The sequence below is a fragment of the Dipodomys spectabilis genome, unplaced genomic scaffold (genome assembly GCF_019054845.1).
Source record: "Dipodomys spectabilis isolate Male_0828 unplaced genomic scaffold, ASM1905484v1 ptg000125l, whole genome shotgun sequence".
Lineage (NCBI taxonomy): Eukaryota > Metazoa > Chordata > Mammalia > Rodentia > Heteromyidae > Dipodomys > Dipodomys spectabilis.
In genome coordinates, this window is record NW_024870802.1 from 13,617,658 (window position 1) to 13,644,383 (window position 26,726).

General features: G+C 43.5%; 1 protein-coding gene across 2 annotated transcripts in view; it reads left to right on the forward strand.

Annotated features, from left to right (window-relative positions):
• The first annotated feature begins 10,826 nt into the window (after positions 1–10,826).
• LOC122115936 (dynamin binding protein) overlaps positions 10,827–26,726 on the forward strand; it is an 81,301-nt gene continuing 65,401 nt past the window's right edge. The window contains exons 1-2 of one of the 2 annotated variants that reach the window (XM_042689541.1): positions 10,827–10,898; positions 14,337–14,402. The gene's annotated coding sequence lies outside the window, so the exon portion shown is untranslated. The remainder of the gene's footprint in view (positions 10,899–14,336; positions 14,403–26,726) is intronic. The other variant, XM_042689543.1, reaches the window with a different exon arrangement.

Sequence of the window (26,726 nt, forward strand, 5' to 3'; positions counted from 1 at the left end):
CTCATGTGTGTGTTTGGAGTGGTGTGCAGATGTGCTTAGTTTTAGCAGCAGAGGGCCAAGACAACGCAACATCCAAACCTCATTGAGTCTAGTCCTAAATGAGCCAATTACTCACTTTTTCCATGGCAACAGAAAAGCCTTAAACTGGGCCAGCCATCTCAGAAAAACAGGGATCTAGAGAGAGACAGCACAGCATGGCTGGGGACGAATCTGCTTCTACTGGAGAAGCCAAAGCTCCTGCGTGCAGAAGGTGGTCTTCACACCAAGACTGGGCGCCATCCCCCTCCCCACCCCCACCCCCAGCCTAGCCAGTTGGCATGCCCGTTTCCACCAGACCCCAGCTGCCTGGGGCTTCCACACTAACTTCATTCTGACTGTTCCACCGTGAATAAACATTCCAGGGGAGCAAATGCCTAAGCAAACACCCATCCTCTCCCTCCTCCTAAAAACTAAATCCCACCAACAGAGAGGCTCTTTATGCCCCTCACATTCTCTGCAGCCTGCCCCAATGAATGACCCTCCCCTCCTCACCATGCTCCCCTCATTCTGTCATTCTTGCATCATGCGCGATGCTCACCTGAGGCCCAGAGGGGCTGCATTCAGGGCCATGTAGGTGGACAGCAGCCAGGGAGGAAAAGCCTGGCTGACACCCTGCCTGCCTCCCATTGCTCAGTCTGAGAAGGAGGCAAATGAACCATTCCTCGGATCTCTGTTCACCACACCCAGGAGCCAACAGGCCTGGAACTTCCTGTTAAAGTGTCCTCAGCAAGGCCTTTGGGATGGAGATGCCGTGATGAACAGGAGATCAAAGGAGTTAATGAGTTTCTTTAATCCCTTCTGGAATCAGATGAAGCATAAAAGAGCTAAGAAATAAAATGATCACAATTTAATTTTTTAATAATACCCCAATGTCTACACATGCTGAAGTTTATAGCAGACCAATCAAATTGGTTTATTATTTCACAGACCAATAATTTTTAATGGAGGAATAAAAAATCTACTATCTCTTTTTCTTTGCCTAATTTTCTATTAAAGACAATTAGAAAAAAAATACAATTGCTAGATACTGTCATCACTGTATACTCAGAAATACTTTAGTGTCAAAAAAATTAGAGCTGTGGCTTTAGCATTAGAAGAAAAAAAGTCAAAAGTCAAATTATTTTTCGCATTTTGCAAGGGAAGAGTAAATGTTACATTTAACATTAGGATTGGAAAATAGGACCTTTAGGCTCACAAAATTGAACATTTATTAATGAGGACTTCAGATATAGCTGAATCCAGGTGTCCAATTATGAGGTCTAGAATGCCCACTTCCTAATTTCATTGACTCGTGGTAACTTTTTCCTCACATAAAGGAAGCGAAATGACCAATAGCATCTTCCAACTTTATATTTTCCCAACCTAGCAATGAACTATTAATTTTGGGCTCAAGTGGTTTTTGTTGTCATTATTGTTGTTTGTTTTGGCAGTACTGGGATTGAAGTCCAGGTTTTGGCTTTGTAAAGCAGGTACTCTACCACTTGGGTCATACCTCAAGCCCCATTTTGCCTTTGCTACATGTTTTTCCTTCCCTCCCCCCTCCCTCCCTCCCTCCCTCCCTTCCTTCCTTCCACTCTTCCTTCCTTCCTTCCGCTCTTCCTTCCTTCCTTCCTCTCTTCCTTCCTTCCTTCCTTCTTCTCTCCCTCTCTTTCTTCCCTTCCTCTCTTTCTCTCTTTCTTTTTCTTTCTTTCTTTTTGTGTATGCTGATAATAGAGCTTGAATTCAGGGCCTGGATACTGCCCCTGAGCTTTTTTGTTCAAGGCTAGTACTCTACCATTTGAGCCACAGCTCCACATCCAGCTTTTTAGTGGTTAATTGGAGATAAGAGTCTCATGGACTTTCCTACCTGGGCTGTCTTTGAATTGCAATCCTCAGATCTCAGCCTCTTGAGCAGGTAGGATTACAGGCATAAGCTACTGACACCTGACCAATTGGGGAAATTGATCATGTATTGAAACATTGTCATGAATACACTTGTCATAAAACTCAGTCTCTATATCCTGGCCCACAAGGCCCTCAATGATTCTTTCTCTTGTTTGCTGTCTAATCTCATTTTACAATCTTCACTTGCTTGCCCGGGTGTTTTTGCATTTCTTAAACTTTCCAAGTTGCTTTCCCTTGCAAGACTTCATCACACTTGCAGTTTCTCTTGTGGGAAAAACCAAGCCTCCACAGCAACGTACATAGGACTTTTTCACCACCTTCATATTCAAGGACGCTTACTTGCCACTCCTTACCTGGGTCCTTATTAACCTAGATTCTTGATCCAAATCACAGACCACAATGTGTTGAGCAACTGTTTTCCAGTTCAGAATTGTTTACAACAACAATATTCCTATTGCGTAGGAGAGAATTTATTTCATTACATACAATGGATGCCTAGGGCTTTAGGCTTTATTCTTTCTCACCTAATGGATGATATCATCTAGCTTATTTCCTTCATAGCACATACCCCATGCTTCCTGGGTCAACACTCCAGAATTTGACCTCCATGAAGACAGAGAGCTCATTGTTTTTGTTGGCCTGGCTAAACCCCAAACACCAAGCACAGTGCTGTGCTAGGTGAATCACAAAGATACATAAGTTTTTTTATTGATGAGTGGATGAATATTACTATGCCCTTCATGATTTAAGACTCTGCAATGTTCCAGAGCAGCACTCCTGAACTTCAGTGCAGCTGCTGAAGAACCCACGTCTGAGATTCGGTATCCATAGTGTTCTGCAACTGAACCGTAGGTGGAAGGAAAAAGGTTGGATTGCGTGAAAGATACACTAAAATATCCCAAAGCTGTTTTATCTTCAAAATGAAATACTTGATGTTATTACATTCATCTAGATTTCATATGGTTTCCTTGGTCCCCAAACACATTGGAAAAGTATATCCACAGAAGACAAAACTGTAGTTAATTGAATAATAACCATTATTAAGGCAGGGAGTTGATTTGTAATGTTGCCTTCTTGGAGGAAAAGTTTTTAGTTTTTACAGGCAGTCAGTTGAAGCTTTTCCTTAAAAAGGCTAGCAAAAACTAAATCAGGGAGGGACCAAGATGGCGACGGGGCAGTAGGGAAACGCCACAGCTCTCTCCAACCAAAAAGAGAGTTCGAGTTCCAACGTTTAATCTCCCCAAGAGACCGACAACAACAAAAAGAAGAACACTCAGAGAAAAACCAGAGGTGGAAAATAACAAAAAAAGAAAGAGAGGAAAAGAAGAATTTCAGAACAGAGAAGAGCGAAGACCCCTCCCCCAACCTTTACTGGCCGCGCGGCAGTGCGCCAAGCCGCCGGCCAGCCGGCCCGGCGGGGGCTGCCGGAGCCACAGAGACACAGGGGGCTGCTTGCAGATCACCAGGTACCGGATTGCAGAACAGCGGATCGCAAGGAACAGAGAAACCTACCAGCCGGGAGTCTCCACGAGGATCCCACCCCCACCCCTCACTCTCCACCGGAGCGGAGAGGCTCCATCCCGCCAAAGCCAGCGGCACCAGCAGCGCGACAAAGGGACCTGTCCGCAGACCACCCGCCCAATCGCGATCGCAACTACCCGGCGGGGGGCCGCCCAACCCAGCCCGCAACCACCCCAACTGAACTCGGACTGCAACAACAACTGACGGACTGCAACAACAACTGACAACCTACAGGAATCAGCAACCAAGCAAAGACAGACACACCAAAACAAGATTGAAGAGCAGTCTCCTGAACCCCCATGCGAAAATCACAGAGAAAAATCACAAGGTTTACCACTACCCAGGACAGCAAGCTCACCTCAAAAGCCAGCAGCCACGCAGGGGAGAGCCCCAGTGGGAGCAAAGCAGGAATGGAAGACAAAAACTACATCCAAGGGTTGCTGGAGGCAATGACTCAAGAAATAAAGCGAGAAATGGATCAGAAATTGAAAGAGCACAAGGATGAACTATCAAAAGATATACAGGATATCAAACAAAAGTTGGATGCAAAAATAGAAGCTGCACAAACCTCAGTAAGAAGTGAGATAAACGCCAAATTAGAGGTAATGCATACTGATCTCACCCAGAGGTGAGATCAGTACTCTGAGAACCAACATTGAATCCATAAAGGGATCCATTTCCTCCATGCAAACCACAATAGAAGCCACGGTCAATAGAGTGAATGAAATGGAAGGTAGAGTGTCAGATACAGAAGACAGAATACACCAACTGGACCAAAAAGTGACAGATATGGAAAAATCACTCAAATTAAACCAAAGGGAAATTCAAGAGCAAGCAGATAATGCTAAAAAATTTAACCTTCGCATAATCGGAGTGGACGAAGGTGAGGAATTCCAGAGCAAGGGAATGCAACACCTATTTAACAAGGTAGTCAATGAAAATTTTCCCCACCTCAAAAACGACCATCTTAACTACATCACAAAAGCTTATCGAACACCCAACAAGCAAGATCCCAGGAGAAACACTTCTAGGCACATTATAGTAAAAATGATGGATCTGAATAATAAGGAAACAATCCTGCATGCAGCAAAAATGAAGAAGGAGCTATACTACAACGGGAAAAAAATTAGAATCACTGCAGATCTCTCCACACAAACAATGAATGCAAGAAAAGCCTGGGAAAGCACCATACGAGCCCTGAGAGCCAATAACTGCCAACCCAGACTGATATACCCGGCAAAGCTAGCATTCACATTCGATGGAGAACTGAAAACTTTTAATAGCAAAGAAAAACTAAATGAATACATAAACATTAAGCCAGCATTACAAAGAATTCTAAGAGGGGGGACACAACCTGAAGAAAGCAACCAGGAACTGGGACCTGCCCCAAACAGGCATTACTCAAAGTCTAACTGAGCAAGCACAGGAAGAAAGGAAAGAAGAAAAACTTAGGAAAACGGAATGGCAGGGACAACAATGTATCTCTCTATACTTTCTCTTAATATAAATGGGCTGAATTCACCAATTAAAAGAAAACGAACTGAGGACTGGATCAGAAAACAAGACCCATCCATCTGTTGCCTTCAGGAGACCCACCTCTCAGCCAAACATACAAACAAACTCAGAGTGAAGGGGTGGAAAAGGATCTACCAATCAAATTCCCCCAATAAGAAAGCAGGTGTAGCTATCCTGATATCTGACAAAATAAACTTTTCATTAAAATCAGTACAGAAAGACAAGGACGGACACTACATATTAATAAAGGGAACAATCCAAGAGGAGGATATAACCATCATCAACTTATATGCCCCAAATATCGGTGCACCCAGATATGTTAAACAAATGCTCTCAAACTTACAGAATAAAATAGATCCCAATACGATAATACTAGGAGACTTTAACACGCCACTCTCACCAAAGGACAGGTCTACCAACCAGAGGATTGGCAAAGAAGCTACCGAATTAAGTGAGGCCATACTTCAAGCGGAATTAACTGACATCTACCGAGTATTTCACCCTAAAACAACACAGTACACATTCTTCTCAGCAGCTCATGGAACTTTCTCCAAAATAGACCATATCATAGTTCATTCAAGGAACTTAAGCAAATACAAAGGGATCGACATAATCCCCTGTATCCTATCTGACCACAGTGGAATCAAGCTAGCTCTCAATAACAAAGCATACTGCAGAAATTTCTCTAATACATGGAAATTGAACAGCACACTCCTTAACAAGGCCTGGGTAACAGAAGAGATCAGAGAAGAAATAAAGCATTTCCTACAACTCAATGAAAATGAAAACACCTCACAAAGAAACTTGTGGGACACAGCAAAAGCAGTCCTGAGGGGCAAATTTATTGCCCTCAGTGCCCACATCAAGAGAATGGAGACAGACCAAGTAAATAATCTCATGTTGCAACTAAAACAGCTAGAAAAACAAGAAAAAATGGGACCTAAAGCTACTAGACGAAGCCAGATAACCAAATTGAGAGCAGAGATTAACCAATTAGAAAATCAGAAAACCATAACCAAAATAAACCAAACAAAAAGCTGGTTCTTTGAAAAAATAAACAAAATTGATGGCCCGTTGGCAAGATTAATTAAAAAAAGAAGAGAGGAAACCCATATTAATAGGATTAGGGATGCCACGGGAAACATCACAACACGTACCCAAGATATCCAAACAATTCTAACAGACTACTTTCAAAAGCTATACTCTCTAAAGGAAGAAAATCTGGCGGAAATGGATGCATTTTTAGAGAAATACAAGTTACCCAAACTGAGCAAAGAAGAAGTTAACCAATTAAATAAGCCAATATCCTATAATGAGATACAGGAAGCTATCAAAAGTCTTCCAACAAAAAAAAGCCCAGGACCAGATGGATTCACAGCAGAATTCTATAAGACCTTTAAAGAAGAACTAATACCCATACTCCTCAAGCTCTTCAGAGAAACAGAGAAGGAGGGAGCTATCCCAAACTCATTCTACGAAGCCAATATCACACTCATCCCCAAACCAGGCAAAGACCCAACCAAAAAGGAGAATTACAGGCCAATCTCCTTGATGAACACAGATGCAAAGATCCTTAACAAGATTCTAGCTAACAGAATCCAGAAACACATAAAAAAAATAATACACTATGATCAGGTAGGCTTCATCCCAGAGACACAGGGATGGTTTAACATACGTAAGTCAATAAATGTAATCCAGCATATCAACAGAGCCAAGGTCAAGAATCACATGATTATCGCCACAGATGCAGAAAAGGCCTTTGATAAAATTCAACATTCATTCATGCTAAAAGCTCTGGAGAAAATAGGAATAGAAGGAACATTTCTAAAAACAATAAAAGCCATTTATGACAGACCAATAGCCAATATTATACTTAATGGGGAAAAGCTACAACCAATCCTCCTAAAAACAGGAACAAGGCAAGGATGTCCACTGTCTCCACTCCTCTTCAACATAGTCCTAGAACTCTTAGCCAGGGCAATAAGGCAAGAAAAAGACATTAAAGGGATCCGCATAGGGAAAGAAGAAGTGAAACTATCCCTTTTTGCAGACGACATGATACTATACCTCCACGATCCCAAAAACTCCATCCCCAAACTTTTAGAAATCATAAGTCACTTCGGCAAAATAGCAGGATACAAAATAAACCCACAAAAATCAGTTGCCTTCCTATACACTGATAACGCACAGGAAGAGAGGGAAATAAAGGGAGCAACCCCATTCACAATAACCTCCCAAAAAATAAAATATTTAGGAATTAACCTAACCAAAGATGTAAAAGAACTATTTAATGAGAACTATAAAAAGTTAAAGAAAGAAATTGCAGAAGACACTAGGAAATGGAAAGACCTCCCATGCTCCTGGATAGGCCGACTTAATATAGTAAAGATGGTGATACTTCCAAAACTAATATACAAATTCAATGCAATTCCTATTAAAATCCCAATGACGTACATCACTGAAATACAGAAAACAGTCCAAAAATTTATATGGAACAACAAAAGACCTAGAATAGCCAAAACAATTCTAGGGGATAAAGACAATATGGGAGGGCTATCCATGCCGAACTTCAAACTCTACTACAGAGCTATAATCACAAAGACAGCATGGTACTGGCACAAAAACAGACCCGAAGACCAATGGAACAGAATAGAAGATCCAGATATAAATCCACAGGCCTACAGCCAGCTGATATTCGACAAAGGAGCCAAAGACATACAATGGAAGAAACACAGCCTCTTCAACCGCTGGTGCTGGGAAAACTGGGCAGCCACATGCAGAAAACTGAAAGTGGACCCCAGCCTATCACCATGCACCAACATCAACTCAAAATGGATTAAAGACCTTAACGTTAAACCTGAATCTCTGAAACTACTGCAGGACAGAGCAGGAGAGACACTTGAACTAATAGGCACAGGAAGGAACTTCCTGAACAGAGTCCCAGGGTCACAACAAGTTGGAGAGAGACTCGACAAATGGGACTACCTTAAAATAAAAAGCTTCTGCACAGCTAAATCTATCGCAACTAAGCTAGAAAGACAACCAACTAATTGGGAAAAAATATTTACCAGCAATATATCAGACAAGGGGTTAACATCGTGTATATACAGGGAACTCAAGAAACTAATCCCTCCCAAACCTAACAAACCAATTACTAAATGGGCAAGGGAACTAAAGAGGGACTTCTCAAATGAAGAAATAAAAATGGCAAAGAAACACATGAGGAAATGTTCATCATCCCTGGTGGTGAAGGAAATGCAAATAAAGACAACCCTGAGATACCACCTTACCCCAGTCAGAATGTCCCACATCCACAAATCAGCCAACGACAAATGCTGGAGGGGATGTGGAGAAAGAGGAACCCTATCACACTGCTGGTGGGAATGTACACTTATACAACCACTTTGGAAAGCAGTCTGGAGGGTCCTTAGAAAGCTAAAGATTGACCTCCCTTACGACCCAGTCATACCACTTCTAGGCATCTACCCTGAACAACAGGAACCAATATACAAGGACACGTGCACCTCCATGTTTATTGCAGCACTGTTTGCAATAGCTAGGATATGGAAACAACCTAGGTGCCCCACCACAGATGAATGGATCCAAAAATTGTGGTATCTATACACAATGGAATATTATGCAGCCATTAGAAATGACAAAATAATGGCATTTGCAGGGAAATGGATGGAGCTAGAAGGAATCATGTTGAGCGAGGTAAGCCAAGAACGAAGAGACAAACGGTACATGGTCTCCCTCATAAGTGGATGCTAAATCCAAAAGGTTAGGTGATACGACAAAACTAACAGGACTTAAGAAACAAAGAACTCCCGCTCATCTGGTTGAACCACTACTAAATATCCTCATGCTGCTGATCACAAATATGGTATATAACATGTGAACACTGTTATATATTACAGACTGTGGTAGACAATTTGCTCCAGGGAAGTTAGAATGAACTTGTGACTTTGAAATTATGTAATCATTTAATCACAATCAAAAAAAAAGAACCTCGGGGAAGGGAGGGAGGGAGGGGATGGTAGGGGGAAAACAATGGAGGGGGTAAAAAATAAAAAAAAAAAAACAACTAAATCAGGAACTTTTTTTTTTTTTTTTTTGCCAGTTCTGGGGCTTGAACTCAGGGCCTGGGCGCTGTTCTTGAGCTTTTTTGCTCAAGGCTAGCACTCTACTACTTGAGCCACAGTGCCACTTCCAGTGTTTTCTGTTTATGTGGTACGAACCTGGGGCTTCATGCATGCTAGGCAAGCACTCTGCTACTGAGCCATATTTCCAGCCCCAAATCAGAGATATTTCATTTACAAAAGTTTATCCCTAGTATTCTCATGCTTAGGTGTTTCTTTTGTTTAAGAAAACTGTGGCATGTTCTCCAAAGATTAAGCTAGAATGACTCTATGATTGAGCAATGCCATTTGTGGATGTAAAGAACGCAAGTAAGAACTCCAAAGAGGTATTTGTATGCTTCCGTTCATGTAGCATTTCCCACACTAGACAAAAGTAGAAGCAGCCTGAATGTCCATCAAAGGACAATGTATAGATGAAATGCTGATAAGCCAATACAAACAATGAAATATTATCCAGCTTGAAAAAGGAAGGAAATTCTAGACATATGCTACAACTCAGATGAGCCTTCAGGATCCTACACTAAGTGAAATAAGCCAGTCACAGGACAAATACTGCATAATTCCACTTATATAAAACACTCAGAGCTGGGAAATTCACAGAGACAGAAAGTAGAAGGGTGGTTGTTAGGGTGTGGGGGATGAATAGTTAGTATGGGATGGACTCCATGGTGAGAATGGGCTGGTTGTGGTGATTGCACACAGCTTAACGCAACTGAACTGCACACTTAAAACTGTTTAAAATGGCTGGGTGTTTGATGGTGGAGGCTCGTCTGTCATCCTAGCTATTCAGGAGGCTGAGATAGCAGTTGGAAGCCTTTAGGGGCAGACAGGACTCTTATCTCCAATTAATTAGCAAAGACCTGAAGTGGCTCAAGTTTGGTAGAGCTCCAGCTTTGAGTGAAAAATCTGCACCAGTATTGTTGTGCGTGCACGCACACATTTTTCTTTTTCTTTTTTTTTGATTCATCTTTATGCATGCTGCTACAGTAAATAAAATAAAAAAGAAAAATGTAACCAATGCTATTTTCGAGATAAAGGCTATTCTGCTGTGTGCAGGGTGACAAGACTTCTGGTTCTCCTGAATCTCCCAGGTAAGTCCTGAACTCTTCAAGCTCAGCAATTTGAGCCACAGGGCAAAATTGTACGAAGTTGTGATCTTTAACACACGAAGGAAAAGAAAAATCCTGTAATCCTGCTTAGTTCTAGTTTCCTGTCCTTCCTGGCTTTCAATTGTCAAAGCTATCCTAAAACACTTTCTTCTGAGGGAAAGGAAAGATGGGGGTGGGCGGGAGCTGCCCGAGGACACTGCCTCGGGGACAGACAGAAATTGAACTAGACAGCTCTGCAGGGCATTTGACTTTTCCAGCCTGGAGGGTGGGGTGTGTGTCTGTACACGTGTGCGGGAAGAACTTGTCCCTAGCTGCGGCAGCACCTGGGGCCGAACGCTGGGTGCACCTTGCCTCAGTTTCCCCAGGAAGGACCCTCAGAACACCGCCCCTCCCCCCCCCCCGCCCCCCCCCCCCCGCCTAGTTTTCGGAAGTCCCGCTGTGCACGGGCCCGGGCTGCCGCTAGGGGACGCGCGCGCGCGGGGAGGAAGCGGAGGGGAGGTGTGTGGGGGAAGCCTGGGCGGGGCGCAGGGGCGCGCGGGGCGGGGCGCAGGGGCGCGCGGGGCGGGGCGGCGCGCTGAGTCACCCGGTATCGGCCCGCCCGCGGCCGTCAGGGGCGGAGGTGACAGCGGGCCCGGGACGGGCGGCCGCGGGTGCCCGCCGCGCCGAGGGACCGCCGGGCAGCGGAGAGCAGGTCAGACCCGGGCCCAGGGGCCTGGCGGAGCAGGGCGGGGCGGGGGGGTTCGCCGTCCGGGTCCCGCGAGCCGTGGGGACCCCCCAGCCCAGCCGTCCGCCGCGCCGCGCGGCCGGGCCTGCGCACTGCCGTCCCGGAGCCGGCCAGGGCGGTGGGCGCCGCGGGCCCCCTTGGGCCCCGCCGGGCCGGGCGTCCGCGCGCCCACGGGGGCTGGAGGGGCAGTGGGGGTCCCCACGTGGACTGTTACGGGGTGTCAAGCCCGGACGCCGTTCTCCGCCCTGCCCCTCGGCGGGGCGGCCGCGTCTGAGCGCAGTGGCCCAGCCCCTTCTTTCCAGGGCGTGCGGGAGTCCCGCAGCCGGGTGCCCGGGAGCGACCTGTGTGCCTGGGCTTCGGTTCTCTGGAGCTCCGCGGTGCCCTGGACGCCTGCACTTCTGCCTCAGGTACTGGTGTCCTGGCGTCGGGAAGGAGACGGGGCCGCCGGCCGGGTGAAGGAGGGGGGGGGGGTACCAGGCAGGCCCGGGTCTGGGGCGGCTTGGGAACCGTGAAGAACCCTTGGCGGCGTGGAGCTGAAATTTGAATACAAGACCCCCAACCATCATGGGCTAAAGGCTTGGCGCCGGGGATTGAGCCCTTGCCTGGCAAGCGACTTGGGAGTCCGGAGTTCAGACCCCCAACAACGACAACCAAAGTTGGTCTCATGTCCTTACCGCTCCTCAACTAAAATCGTTCAGTAAAGCAGAGGTGAAGGCAACTTGCCTTGAGGTCTGTTTTACTCTGATTGTGTGTATTTATTTATTTACAGTCATCTGAGCATCTCTGGCTTTGTGACGTTGTGGTTTGTGGCTGGCCTAAAGTCACACTAATCCTTGGAGTTTAAGCATAGTTTAAGCTCCACTTGAGGAGCTGAGCTACGGGGTGGGTGGACCTGGTTTAATTTGTAGTAGTATTTTGCAAGACTGAAGTACTGGAAGCATGCAAGAATAATTTCTTAGTGCTACCTTTATTAAACCTTCACAGCATGATTCAAAGTCATAAGCAAGTTAGTTTATAACTCAGTACCCATTTTTCTCTAAAATATTGAATTAAAAAGTCCTTAAGGCATTTTTCCATCTCCCAAGTTCTATTCTTTTCCTTTCTTCTCTTTTTTTTTTTCCCCCCTATTCTTTTCTTTGGTATGTGCCTGTACTGGCACTTGAACTCAGAGCCTGAATGCCATCCTTTAACTTTCTTTGCTCAGGGCTGGCACCCTATGGCTTGAGCCACAGCTTCTCTTCCAGCTTTTTGCTTGTTAATTGGAGCGGAGAGTCTCAAGTGCATTTTTAGCCTTTGCTGTCTTTGAACCATGATCCTCATGTCTCAGCCTCCTGAGTAGCTAGGATTACAGGTACAGGCCATCGGTGCCCAGCTCGAAGTTCTTTAATTTTACATGTTAACTTTAAGCACTTGATACTCATTGTGACAACAAAAAGGTTGTAAGAAAAAAATTAAATGTTCTTTTTTACTGGCATATGCTGCATTGCACATAATAAGGGGCTTCTCGGTAACATGTCCATGCTTAAAAATAATTCTGCATGGTGCATAGCAGATCTTCAAATTTGTTACTATTCTCAACTCTCTCAGTCACGTTATCACTGTTGGGCTAAAATAAGTGAAAAGGGTTTTTCAGATTGAGGTTTCAGTAGTAAATTCATTTGAGTCCCGAGTCTGGAATGGCAGATAGTGCAGAACAGCAAAAGCCTGGCATGGGAATGGGGTCTCGTGCAGTGTCTCAGTTAACTTTTGCAATAAGCTGAGAACATTCTGACTCAGAAATGGTGATAAGATGACTTTTACACAGCGTTCATATTGTGCATGCATAGTTTTTGGCTGAGATGTGATAATAATCTTTATAGACTGTCTAAATATGTAATGAGTTACTTGTCTTGCAGCCACAAAGCCAGGCCTTTACAAACCTTCCTCCTTTCACCCATCTCTGCTTCTTTCTCTTGCTTCTTTCTTCTTTGGATGACCCTCGTACCTGCAGAGACCTTCCTCACATTCCTTCTTCACTCACATCTCATTGCAGAGCCCCCTTCCAAAGCACCGATGGACTTACATTACTTTTCTCCTAGAGAACAGGATCAGGATCAATACTGATTCTTGAATTGCCATTTGGGATCTAAAAACTATAGGTAGTTCCTCATTTTTAGAAGATAATGGGACTCCATGAGCTCTGTTTCTGGAAGACTAGGTTCTGTAGACTAGGTTCATATTTTTATCTTCTTTATACTTGCAGAGGACAAAATAAAATGCCTGCAGAGCCAATGAACTCATTTTCTTCATTTCTCAGAAAATGTCCTTTCTTCATGGTGTTTAGCATAGTAGTTTATTTATTATTTATTTATCTATTTTGGACTAAAATAAGTGCCGTGATGTTCCAAACTACAGCTATTTTAGTTTTAAGTTACTTTTGAGGATTTTTTTAAAACAGGGCTTTGCTATATAGTCAGGCTGACCTCCAACTTATCATCTTCCTGCTTCAGCCTCCTGAGTGCTGGGGGTACAGTGATGTACCACGATGCCTTGCTTGGTGAAAATTTTTAAATGATGAAAATAATTAAAATACAATACTGGGGATAGACACATGGCCCAGTTGGTAGAGGGCCAGCCAATAAGCAACAGTGAGTGTGAGTTCCAGTCTCTGTCCAACACAAACAACAACACAATGGCAATAGGTACACAAACCTCTATCTGTATTCTATTGCTGTTATCTGTTGTTTTTCCTATAACATGATATTATTACAAGATTATCTCCTGTGAAATTTTCAAGCACAAGTTTATCTAATTTATTTATATTTATTTTTGTTGGCCATGTGGCTTGAACTGTGGGCCTGGGTGCTGTCCCTCAGCTTTTCAGCTCAAGGTGAGCACTCTACCACTTGAGCCACAGTGCCACTTCCAGTTTCCTGGTGGTTAATTGGAGATAAATGTCTCACAGATGTTCCTGCCTGGGCTGGCTTTGAACTATGATCCTCAGATCTCAACCTCCTGAGTAGCTAGGATTATGGTGCCAGCTCACAGTTTAACTTTTGCTAAAGCATCCTTAACATTCTTTTCGAATATGTCTGAAAAGTTTCACAACATTGACTCACATAATATAGAAAAGTTGCTCATTATACTCACCCCAGGAAAGCATTTAAAAATACTAATTTTCAAGATTGGATAGATTAGTCTCGTTGGTCAGAAGTTAATTATGAAATGTTTCTTGCCTGGGAAGGTAGAAAGATCTAAAATAGCAGCCCTCAAGCAGATCACAGAAGGCTGTGTAATGAAAGCGTCATTAAATGTGCCATGGTAGTAAGTGTACTTTATCCTTGGTGGTGAAATAAAAAAGGCAGTGTGAGACATAAAGTGGATGTAGGGAAGCTAAAATGTGTTATTTCATTTTTGCCTTTGTAGGCCTTTTCTTCCAGCAAGGAAATGTCCACAAGAACTGATAGCACAATAGGGGAAACAGGACATTGTGTAAGGAGTCTGAAGTTAGATGAGTTTTGTTCCTGACTTACTCATTTGTTCATTCTGCAGATATTCTGTGTGTGTTTGTGTGTGTGTGTGTGTGTGTGTACTAGTACTGGGGCTTGAACTCAGGCCTGGGCTGTCTCTTACATTTTTCGCTCAGTGCTCTACCACTTGAACTACAGCTCCACTTCCAGCTTGGTGGTTAATTGGAGATAAGAGTCTCATGGACTTTCTTGCCCAGGCTGGCTTTGAACCTCAATCCTTAGATTTCAGCCACCTCAGTAGCTAGGATTACAGGCATGAGCGATTGGTGCCTAGCAGCACAGATAGATACATTTTTGAGCACTTGTATGTGCTGGGCTCTGCCATAAGTGCTGGAGATGCCATGTGAGCAAAGTAGACAAAGTCTTGTGTCTTGTAGGATGGAGACAGGATTTAAATGGATGGAAGATCTGATGATCAGGACAGTATGGAGAACTTTAAAGTAGTGTCAGTAGGAAAAGGGGGCTTTACTTTTTATACAGAGTGGTTAGACAATGAGAGGGGAAGGAATTGAGGGAGGGAGCTGGAGGCAGAGCAGGAGTGACTTCCACACCCTGCTGCAGGAGCGTGATTGACATGTGTCAGGGATGACAAATTCACCTGGTGGGCAGTTGTAGGTGTGGGCAAGGAGAATGTGGTGGAAGTGCCGAGGGGCACATCACTGTAAGCCATTATAAGAACTTGGCTGAGTAGCGAGTTTTATGGAGAAGCTCATGTTGACGTACGTTTGAAAAAAGATTGAGAGTAGACAAAGGGGAATGAGGGCAGAATCAGGGAGACCTTTTTTTGATTTTTCACTTTAGCTGTGCATACCGTACCCACAGTTCTTCTGTGGGCCTTTGTTCTTCATCTGTGGAATAACTGGGCCCCCTGTAGCTGGAAAATGTGAGGTTTCAAGTCCTGTGGGATGTTTCTACAGGAAGACTGAAGGGTTGCACAGGAAGAGGTCGATGTGTAAAAGCTGCAAACTCCTGTCCTGGGTGTGGATGCCATGAGGAAGAAGGGAAGAACCACAGACAGAGCGAAGGAGGGTGGATATGGTCAAAATACTTTATGTCAGGATGGAAAATGAAGTTTGTTGAGATTGGTTTGGGAAGTAGGGAGAGAGACAGAGAGAGTGATGGGGAGGGTAAGGCTGACTGTGCACACATAGACGTGTCAGAATTAACCCCCCCTTGTACACCTAATTGATGCTAACAAAAATGTGGGAAGCAGTAAAATTTGATTAAGCAACTTGTGTTAGCCCTGTGCAATAGAACACTGAACAGCTAGCTATGTAAATGAGGTGTCTGTTTCTTGTAAAAATAAGTTTATTAGTGTAGAAAGATGTGCAAACGTATTAAGTGAAAAATAGTTGTTTTACAAAAATGAATTGATGGGGCCAGGCACTGGTGGCTCAGGGCTGTAATCATAGCTTCTCAGGAGGCAGAGATCTGCGAATCGTTTAGAAGCCAGTCAGGTGAAGAGTCCATGAGACTCTATCTCTCCAATTAACTACTAAAAAGCCAGAAAGGGAGCTGTGGCTCAAGGGTACCAGCATTGAGTGGAATAAGCCAAGTGAAAGCATGAAGTCCTGAGTTGAAGCTTCATGACTACTACAAAAATTTAAAAGGAATGAATAAAAATAGCTGGGTGCTGATGGCTCACACCTGTAATCTTAGCTATTTGGAAGCTGAGAACTGAGGATCACAGTTCAAAGCCAAAGCCTCGCAAAAAAGTCCGTGAAACTCTTACCTCCAATTAACCACCAGAAAACCAGAAAACTACTTGCTGTGGCTCAACTGGTAGAGCACTCACCTTGAGCAGAAGAGCTGAGGGACAGCGCCCAGGCCCAGAGATCAAGACCCATGACCGACAAAAAGAAAAAGAAATGAATAAAAATAAGTGTGAAGTCTTCAGATGACCTGAAAAGCTGATACCAAGCACTTTGGGCTGGATCACCCCAAATCAAGAAACAGTCAGGTCTTTTCTGTCCTGTTGTAAGGGTTTCACACCGTTCTGTTAAGTATTATCTGTTCATTCCTTTTCATACTTTGCAGATCCCTGAATTTTTCTTCCTGATTGAAAAAAAGAAGTAAAGCTGTTATTTATTAACAGAGCTGGCAACTGGAGTAGCTTTGTTGTCAGGAAAATTTTGAAATTTTTGGGAAAGAAAGCAATTCTAATTTCTTGTCTACCAGAGGTTGGTTGAACTATCATATAACTCATGGAAGATTCTAGAAGATTTCTTTGGTTTTTCATTCCCTTATCTGACTCCTACCTACTCCATACCTTATAGGTATTCATTCTACTGCATTTCCTATGTTTTTCTTTCTTTGGCTGTATAGGATCTTGCAAAGCAGAGTGTTTGCTCTATAGGTTTGTACCTTAATTTGTAATGCTTTAGTTCATCTTATTTATTTTTTCCTTAAACACTGTTTCTAAGATTCATGCCTGTTGGTATGTGTAACCCTGGTCCTTTGCTTCAGCAAACTGTGTCACACTGTGCCTTGTGCATCCTCTGCAGTTTGATTTGCTTGCTGTCTGTGTGATGGATGCGTGTGCCCCTCCCTCAACCCCACAAGTACTGCTGTGATCTCTGTTTATGAAGCCAAGACATAACAGTATTTCTGAGGAGTGCATGCTTAGAAGGACACTGTTGGATGATAGTTTGCATGGCCTGGAATTGATTAAATAGTGCTGGATTCACCTCCACAACAGCTCACTAGTCTCTTTCTCTCCAGAAGTGAGGGTTTCCATATCTTCATGTCCCAACAACACTTATCTTTGTCCAACTGTCTGATCTCATAAGTTGCAAAGTTGTATCTTGTCATTTTGGTGGTTTCTCCCCCACTCCCTCCCCCCACACTAACAAGCTTCATGCTTGTTAGGCAGGCTTGCTCTGGTTTTGAGATAGAGTCTTGGGTTTTTGTTTTTGTTTTGTCCAGGTTATCCTAGATTATGATCCTTCTGTTTAAACTTCCTGTTATTGCTGGGATTACAGGTCCACACTACCATGTCCATCTTTTTATGTTAGAGTGTGGTCTTGTGAATTATTTTGTCTGTGCTGGCTTAAAACTTCAGTTCTCCCAATATCAGCCTCTTAATTTCAGCCTCCCAATCTCCACCTCTCATGTAGATAGGATTACAGGTATGAGCCATTGCCTCTGCCTTTTGTTTATATTTCTTTGATTCCTGATGATCTTGAGCATTTCTTAGGCATACAGCTTCTGCTGTCAATAACTTGCTCATATTTCTGCCATTTTGTATTGTAGTTGATAGCTGTTGTCATGATTTGCAGAAGTAATTTTGTACTGTATCTACTTCTTGATATGTTTACATGTTGCACATATCTTCTCATTTGGTCATCTATTAACTTTTGCTTTGTCATCCTTTTTATGAGGAAAAGTTCTTAATTTCGAATGAATTCTTTAATACATTGATTATGCTTTTAAAGTTTTACTTCAGAGACCCTTCTCTCTCCCTAGATCATGTCTATGTGTTTTGTCCACCCTCAGCCCACCTTTACATGTGATGTTACCGATCCAGTCTCATTTTGTTTTCTAATAACATCTAAGAAATAGCCATGCTATTGTCCACTGAGGAGAGCAGTGGTGCCCTTTCTCATAGTGATCTCCATGGGCACACTGGCTCATCTCCAAGCCTGTGTTTTGTTCCATTAGTCTATCCATTCTTGCTCCATTTTTTTATTGCTTTTATTTTATTAGGGTGTACTTATGTTGTAATAACGGGCACAGCAATGTTCATTTTGAAGTTTACTTAGCTCTTCCTGCACCACATTTTTCCTGCACCCCCATATAAAATCTGAAGTAGTATACCAAGTTACTAAAATATATTTTTTGAGGAATTCCTATTGGGATTATAGTGAGCTCATAAATTATTTTGAAGAGACTGAACTTTGTTTTTCATGGTGCTGGGGCCTTCTGCTTGCTAGGCAGGCACTCTACTGCTGAGCTACCTACACCTGATGTCTTTAAAAAAAATTATTATTTTTAAGTGGCTGTACAAAGAAGTTCCCATTCTACAAAACAGTATATGAGTACAAAGTGTCTGATAATATTGTCACCCATTGCTTCTAACCCATCTCTTCTCTCACTTTTCTTCTTTATTTTTTTTTAAATTGAGGTCAAAACACATTTTAACCTTCGCAAGGTTAAAGTCACAAACACATTTTAACCTTCACAGTGGTTTATAAAGTTGGTGAATTCTATGAGCTTTGACAATACAATTATTTCTTCCCACACCTGATGTCTTTTTGATGGCAACATGTTCCATCCCAGAGCATGTAACATGCTTTCCATTTACCAAAGGTTTGGTCTTTTTTAAGCATCTTGGAAAAACTAACAGAAGACTTGTAGGATTGGTACAAAGAACTATGTATTCCTTATTCCTTGCTTAGAGTCTCCAAATATTAGCATTTTGCCATATTTGCTTTATTACTTCCTTTCTACATTTCTCCCTCCTCATCTTTTTTTTTTTGTCCATCATGGGACTTGAACTCTGGGCCCAAGCATTGTCCCTCAGCCCTTCAGCTCAAGGCAAGCGCTCTACCACTTGAGCCATAGTGCCACTTCCAGTTTTTGAGTAGTTAATTGGAGATAAGAGACTCCTGGACTTTCCTGCCTGGGCTGGCTTTGAACCACAATGCTCATATCTCAGCCTCCTGAGTAGTCAGGAGGCATGAGCCACTGGTGCCCTGCTCCTCCTACTCTTTTTGAGTTAGTTGTAGACCTCGGTTTTTACCACTGAATACTTAGCTCATTTTCATGTCCTGTATTAAAGCTTGGAACTGCCATCCTCAGATATCAGCCTCTTGAGTAGCTAGGATTATAGGCCTGAGTCATTGGTACCCAGCTTTGCCTTGGTTATTTTTGTGTAAGGCCTTCGTTATTCCCTGGGCCTGCATGTATCCTCCTACTTATGTTTCCCTGTGTTACTGGGAATGACAGAAGTGCAGCACTGTGCTCAACCAGTATGCTTCTCCTATAGCTGAGATGACAGGTGTACACCACTGTACCCAGCGATTGAGTGTGATGCTGTCTTGTGAACTTTTATGCCCAGGCTGGCCTTAAGCTGTGATCTGCCTCATCTCTGCCTCCTAAGTAGCTAGGATTATAGGTTTGAACCACCATACCTGATGTTTTCAGAAACGAGACAGCATTAGTCAAGCTGTAGTCCAAAGTCCTAAGCCTGAGCTGACATAAATAAGAGTCCTACATATTTCTTCACTTACATATATGTGTGTATACATATATATATAATTTTTAATACAAGTGCAAGATTCTAATGTAAGCTTATTTCGTGATGAGGTCAGCTTCTTCTTCCTACTGTTTAGAGGCAGAATTTAATAGCTGGTGTGAAGAATTAAGAGGAAGAACCATGTTCAACACCACACCTGCACACCTGTAGCTGTCAGCATGATTGTAACTACAAGACATGCAAAATTACAGTGTCCTTACTCTGGATCAGTCTCTCCCCTTGGTGTACATCTTAGTTATGTGTACTCAAGAAAGGGCCTGGGTGCTGTCCCTCAGCTCTTCAGCTCAAGGCGAGCGCTCTACCACTTGAGCTACAGTGCCACTTCTGTTTTTCTGGTGCTTAATTGGAGATAAGAGTCTCATGGATTTTTCTGCTTGGGCTGGCTTTGAACTGTGATCCTCAGATCTCAGCCTCCTACGTAGCTAGGATTACAGGTGTGAGACATTGGTGCCCAGCTTAATCTGTGGGTTTTTTCAGCATCAGTAATTGCTAACTTTTAGGGTGTCAGGTGAAGGTTTCCCATAGCTATCTCTTGCTTTTTTATTTATTTGTTTGTAAAATAGCCATTTTTAAAAATTAGAAACATTAGGCCTCTGGTAGACAGTTTGTAAAATATAAAAAAGAAAACCTGGAGTCCCCCTTCATGGCACCAATCTCTGTTAAAGTGATATTTTTCCCTCTGGTGTTTTTTATTTAGTTTTTTTTTTTTTGAGGGGAGAGGTAATTATGCTTTTGGAGTGGGAGGTGCACTTAATATTGGACTGTGTAATTTCCTATTCCTCCTTCCTTTTCAGAGTTAGGCCATCAGCTCCTGTTGGTCTTTGGTCCTCTGGTTAGGAGCAGGAATCAGAAAGATCTGATTAGCTTTTGAATGGTCAAGAGTTGCCTGATTCCTTGGAACAGACCCTGCCTGAGGGAGCCATGGGCCCAGTCAGCCCATTTTCACGCTCAGAACAGCAGTCATGGTCCAGAGCCCAACACACCAAAGACCAGCTTGAGGGCACAGACAGAAGGGAGAAGTCCATTTCATGTCTACTTCAGTTCAGACCCTCAGGTCCCTTTTTTTCTGTACCCTACACCTGTTTTCATCTTTCACAAAGTAAATAGAATGGAGAAAATAGTACTTGGCTTTCTTTTGACACTGAAAACAACCCCCAAAGCATTATTTGAGTCTCCCTATTTGTGGCTGCCATTGGGGTGTATGCGAAAGGTCACGTGACCCTAAGCAGCCGTAAGTGACAGAATTCCTAAATTAAAGTTCCTGGGAACTCCATCCAGCTGCCCTCCCTCTTCAGTTCCCATCTTTTACCCTGATCTGTTCTTTTTCTGTTTTGTCACACTTGTAACACTTCTGCCATGCACTCGTCAGCCTTCCCCATCCCTCAAGGAGGAAGTTCTCTAAGGAAAGGAGTTGTTAAATTCTCTGATCATCTCCCAGACACCTCCAGCAGTGCTGGCCACCCAGTGAACTCTCACAAAGGAATCCATAACATGCATCAACCCTCTCAGGAGTCAGGAGGCAGCTCATGACCCAGACAGAAGCAAACTAAGAGAGGATGAGGAAAGTCTGTTTTCTTGTCCTTTTTGTGCATCTGTGTATCCTGGGCTGGTAGAGCCTCCTTTTCCTGGTCATTGTGAGCAGGATCACAAGAACCAGAAACCCAGAAGGGAGCTGCATCTGTGCTGGTCCCTGCTGGGAACCAACGTGAGGACCAGTGTTGCTGACAGACATGTGATCGTGGTGGCAGTAGGAGAAGGGCCTAGGCAAGAATGGCCCAATGCTGACACTCTAGCCATGGGTTCTGGGCCTGGCCTGCACTGGGCATTGTTTTCACGAGGTGATTCTCATAGCATAAATGAGCCTGCCCCATCAGCAGAAAAAGTTGCAATGGATGTGTCGGGTTGTGCTTAACTCCCCAGCCTCATCCCCCATGCCCTCCCCTTTCTAGTTTATTCTTTTCTCCTGTCCCCAGCAATGTGGACACTTTTTGCCTTTTCTGTTGTTTGTGAACAATAAGTAGCTTTCTGGATCTGGTTCAGAGTTGTCATGATGAATGGTCAGGCCTCATTTGCCTGGCCACTTTATTCATGTGCTCCCTCCTACTCCCCCCCCCCACTCCCTTTTGGGGGATATTAGAATTTGAATTCAGAACCTTGTAGTTGATAGGCAAGTCCTCTACCACTTGTACCATACTATAGCCCTTTTTTGCTTCAGGATATTTTCTAAATATGGTCTTACATATTTGCCTGGGGCAAGCTTCTGACTGAAATCCTCCAACTTATACTACCAGAATAGCTGAGATTCCAGGACCAGGCTACCCTACCCACCCAGCTTGTTTGATAAAGTGGAGTCTCACTATCTTTTTGTCTGGCTGGCCAAAAGGCACTCTGGCTTTTTAAGGGCCTTTTGAGTAACTTCAGCGTTGTCTCTGTCTCTCAGTTAACTTGCCCTTTAATCTGTCCATTCCGAACACAGGTCCCAAGTTACTCAGGCATCCATAAATAGAAAGGGTCACTGGCCTATAGAATTAGGTCTGGCCCTGAGGTTGTTTCTGAGGAGTCTTGGGGTGACATGGTCTACAATAGATCATCTCTATTTAAACACATCATGCCTCTGAAAGAATTTTACATGTTCCTGGGAGAAGTGCTCTGGTTTTCCTTTTCTAGACAGTGCTTGTTGCTTTAAGGATTTCTGAGGCTCAGAGCCAGAACCACCTTGGGATATTATTGTCTTATAGTTTAGATCTGCTTATCAGGAAGCGGCTGAGGATCCCTGGAGGGTCAGGTAAGAAGAGACCAAGTTTACATTGGAACCAGACTCTGTCAGGGCCTTCTGCCATCCTGGATTCCTGACCACTAGTGGGATTTGGATAATAATGCTAACGCAGATGGTTTCCAGGACTTGGTGTCCTTGCTGGGACATGAAGAAATCCAATTTTGTTTTTTCTTTCTTTTGCTTGCTTGCTTGCTTTCTTTCTCCCTCCCTTTCTTTCTCCCTCCCTCCCTCCCTCTTTCTCTCTCCCTCTTTCTCTCTCTCTCTTTCTTTCTTTTTTCTTTTGTTCTTTCTCTCTCTCTTTCTTTCTTTTTTCTTTCTTTTTTGTTGCCTTTACCTTGTCACCAACGATTTGTTAGGCAGTGAGCAAACATTCAAGTAAAAAGAATGAAAATTGTTGAGATTTGAAGCTGCCTTTACCTTTATTCATTTATCCATTTGGTGATTTGAAGGTTGCAAGAATACAGACTTTCAATGTCAGTATTTTCATCTAGTTTGAACTAGATGAAGCTAGTTCTTATATTCCACAGGTGGCATTCAAATTTGGTCAGTATTGTCTCTTGTGACTTGAAATAATTAAAAGTTACAATATGATTATGATTCACAATTGAAGTGTTAATCAGAGGTGATTTGCTGCTTTCCTGATGGTTCTTTTCAGTGCTCCGTGGCCTGATTACTTTCTATCCACACTTCTGATGGTTGCAGTGAAATATACTAGAAATAACATATTTGGAAAGCAGTCTGTCCTTGTATCGGAATAATGTGTATGGTAATGCTGTGTAACCAGTTACTCTGCTGTGTTTCAGTTCTTTTCTTCTTGTGGGGGTGGAAGCATGGAGCAGGTGTAAAGGGACATGTGACCTCCCCAAGAACTGCCAATATTTTTGTGAGACCAGAGCTTACTGTATATGGTAGGAGAGTAGTAGTAAGTGAGGCCCGAACATACAGATGGGGACCAGATCATGGTGGGCCTACCACAATTACTTCCTGCCAGTGATAGATGGAAAAACTATCTAGGCAATTGAGAAGTGTGTGATTTTTGCTTGTGCAGAGATAATCCTTGCTATGTGGAATGCAGCGCCGAGGGAGACAGAGACGTGTGAAGCATAAGCTGATGTGTTTGAAGGGTTTAACACTAGGGCCAGTGTTTTTCCTAGAAATACAGGGTATTTTTTTAGAAGAGTAAAATAAATGAACTTCTTCTATCCCTGGAAGGCATTTGGCAAAGGATTTCTTGAACCCGAATGAATGCAGCAATCTCCTTCTTAAACTGCTGCCAAGTCCTGGGGCTCCGTTGGGAAGACACAGCTCATTTAGAGTGTAGGGAATATCGGTTGCTTGGTCTTCCTGACAACTAACCACAGTCACATTTCTCTTCTACACAGTTTTGAGAAGTGAGCTCTGCCCAGAACTGCTGTCTCATTCGTATTGTTTATATTGCAGCCTGACTGATGATCCCTCTCTTCCCCACTCCTTTCTCCTACTCTCTCCCTCTCCCGCCCACCTCTGCCTCTACCACCATCACTGTTCTCACAGCTGACGGTGAATAGCTGACACTTACTGACAAATATGATAGCCCAGCCAATGACACAATGTTTCATTTCATCCATTTTCATCTGATCCAGGTATAAATCACAAGAACAGAATATTTACTAAAACACATCATGCAGGAAAAACTACAGGGACAGCTGGGGGCTGGGCTGGTTAGGGAGATGATTTATATTTCCAGCTGTATTAGGGCAAAGTCTTCACGTAGGTGTTCACTGTTTTGCAAGGAGTATTTCTCAGCTAGGAGACACATTAATATAAGTTTTTGAGAAGTAATCCATGTGTCATTAAGTCCACTTTTTGAAAGTGCTTCAGTGCTTTTTAGTACGTTCACAGAGTTGTACAACCATTGCCAGTTTCAGAACAGTTTCCCTTACCCTTCTGATGGGGGAGAACACGTACCCGTACCCAGTAGCAAAATCATTCCCCATTTCCCCACCTTATACCCTCTTCCCTCTTTTCTTTTTTTCTTTCTTTTTTTTTTCCAATGGTATTAGGATTTGAGCTCAGGCACTCTACCACATAAGCCACACCCTCTGGCCTCCCACATTTTTCTCTAGTTATCTTTCAGGTAAATTGTGTGGTTTTGCCCAGGGCTGGCCTTGGACCACAGTCCTACCGATGCTTTCCACATAGCTGGGATTACAGGTGTACACACTGCCATACCTGGCTCATTTGTTGAAATGGAGTTTTACTAGCTCTTTTTTTTTTTTTTGGTCAGTCATGGGGCTTGAACTGTAGGCCTGGGCACTGTCCCTCAGCTCTTCAGCTCAAGGTGAGCACTCTGCTACTTGAGCCACAGCACCACATCCAGTTTTCTGCTGGCTAATTGGAGATAGAGTCTCATGGAGTTTCCTGCCCGGACTGGCTTTGAGCCGTTATCCTCAGATCTCAGCCTTCTGAGTAGCTAGGATTATAGACATGAGCCACTAATGTCTGGCTTTCATAGCTCTTTGACTTGACTGTCCTCAAATCTTGATCCTCCTGATCTTTAATCTTCCCAGTAGGTAAGAGCCACCATACATTTGGAGACCCTCATTTTAAAACCTATTAAATTCCCAAACTCATCCCAAAGCTATGGGAAAGAATTTAAGAGTATGTCCACTTGTGGGGCATGGGAGGGAAAACTGAGAGAAAGAGGGAAGGGGTGACAGTGTCCAAAAAACAAATGCACTTTTTTTTTGGATTAGTTGTGAGACTTGAACTTGGGGCCTGGGCTGTCTCTGAGCTCTTTTGCCCAAGGCTAGTGGCTCTACTACTTTAAGCCACAGCTTCACTTCTGGTTTTTGAGTGGTTAATTGGAGATAGAGTCTCACAGAACTTTCTTCCCTGGGATGGCTTTGAACCGCAACCCTTAGATCTTGACCTCCTGAGTAGCTAGGATTTCAGGCATGAGCCACCAGTGTACTCTTTACCTGACTTAAGTAATTGTAACCTCTCTGTACATCACCTTTATAATAACAGTTTTTTTAAAAAAAGAGTATCTGTCCACAACTTCCCTGTCTTTGATGCAGCGAATTACTATAATGATAATAGTTCCTATGTAGTGTTATCTATATGCAAAGTGCTTCATATATAGGAATCCATTTATGTTTTACTACAACCCTAGGATCAGACCCTATTATTAAGCCCATTTTTACATGGGAGGAAACTAAGGCACCTAGAAGGTAAGTGACTTGAAGTTAAGTGACCCTCTACGGTCCTGTGGGAAGAGCATCAGCAGTGTGAAGATGTAATGTGCTGGGCTGTTTATCTGGCAAACATCTGTGGAAAGCCTACAGTGTATCAGACAGTGCTCAGAAAAAATGGAGAGCATGCAGGGGGTGGGGCTAGTCCTGCAGGCTGCAGAGTGGAGGTCTCTGAGTTGAGTCTGAAACATTTATAGTGAGCCCCAGTGGTGTGAGTGATGTGTGTGTTTGATAGAAGAGTGGGGTGCACAGCAGTGTACCTGATCGAGGCAGGCCCATGCTGAACCTCAGGCTTCCCCTGGAGTTCCAGTCTGATTTTCCTTGTCTCCCAAAGTCTAGGCCAAATGGTAGGTTCCTACCAGAGCTTGCTCTCCTCCTGGCAGAGTGAAGAGCACAGAGGATGGGCCAAACCAAAATAGGTGCAGAGAACCTCTGCTTATGTTATCTCCACTGATAACCTATTGGTCACAGCAAGTCACATGGCCAGGCCCAACAGAACAGTCAGGGAAATACACCCACAGGGCAGGATTAGCCAGTACAGGGCTACTCTAAGAAAGTATGTTGGCATAGCAATTCAGTCTTCTAGGGTATACATTGCCCTTTCCTTTTCTTCATCCCCAAATTTTGTTTAAAGTAATTATAATCATTTTCTTTCTTACCTACTTTTTTTTTTGAGAGCAAGCATCCTTTACCAGAGCATATCATTGTGATATCATTATTCTCAGTGTGTTATATTTAGTTATTAATAATTGCTAAAGAAGTAAAATTTAAAATCAGAACTTTAAAAAGATGAATGTGGGTCACGACTTTTCTTTTTTTTTTTTTTTTGTCTGCCATGGGGCTTGAACTCTGGGCTTGGGTGCTGTCCCTGCGCTCTTCAGCTCAAGGCGAGCGCTCTACCGCTTGAGCCACAGCGCCACTTCCGGTTTCCTAGTGGTTTTTTATTGGAGGTAAGAGTCTCATGGACTTTCCTGCTGGGGCTGGCTTTGAACCATGATCCTCAGATCTCAGCCTCCAGAG